This window comes from Sinocyclocheilus grahami, unplaced genomic scaffold (assembly GCF_001515645.1).
Source record: "Sinocyclocheilus grahami isolate Dianchi unplaced genomic scaffold, SAMN03320097.WGS_v1.1 scaffold236.1, whole genome shotgun sequence".
NCBI classification, from domain to species: Eukaryota; Metazoa; Chordata; class Actinopteri; order Cypriniformes; family Cyprinidae; genus Sinocyclocheilus; species Sinocyclocheilus grahami.
This window is the reverse complement of record NW_015505415.1, coordinates 1,069,861-1,070,276: the sequence shown is the minus strand read 5'-3', so window position 1 is coordinate 1,070,276 and position 416 is coordinate 1,069,861. Positions and strand designations below refer to the sequence as shown.

Below are 416 nucleotides of genomic sequence, written 5' to 3'. Positions count from 1 at the left end.
TGTGTGTGTGTGTGTGTGTGTGTGTGTGTGTGTGTGTGTGTGTGTGTGTGTGTGTGTGTGTGTGTGTGTGTGTGTGTGTGTGTGTGTGTGTGTGTGTGTGTGTGTGTGTGTGTGTGTGTGTGTGTGTGTGTGTGTGTGTGTCTGTGAATGTGTGAGTGTGTGTGTGTCTGTGAATGTGTGTGTGTGTGAGTGTTTGTGTTTCTGTGAATGTGAATGTGTTTGTGTGTGTCTGTGAGTGTTTGTGTGTGTCTGTGAGTGTTTGTGTGTGTCTGTGTCTGTGACTGTGACTGTCTGTGAGTGTGTGTGTGTGTGAGTGAGTGAGTGTGTGTGTCTGTGAGTGTTTGTCTGTGTCTGTGTGTGTGTGTGAGAGCGTGTGTGAGAGCGTGTGTGAGAGCGTGTGTGAGAGCGTGTGTGAG

The 416-nt window shown here is 48.6% G+C and overlaps 1 protein-coding gene across 1 annotated transcript in view; it reads left to right on the top strand.

Annotated features, from left to right (window-relative positions):
- Positions 1–416, top strand: part of LOC107597776 (protein transport protein Sec31A-like) — a 30,779-nt gene that overhangs the window by 6,646 nt on the left and 23,717 nt on the right. The window lies entirely within an intron of this gene.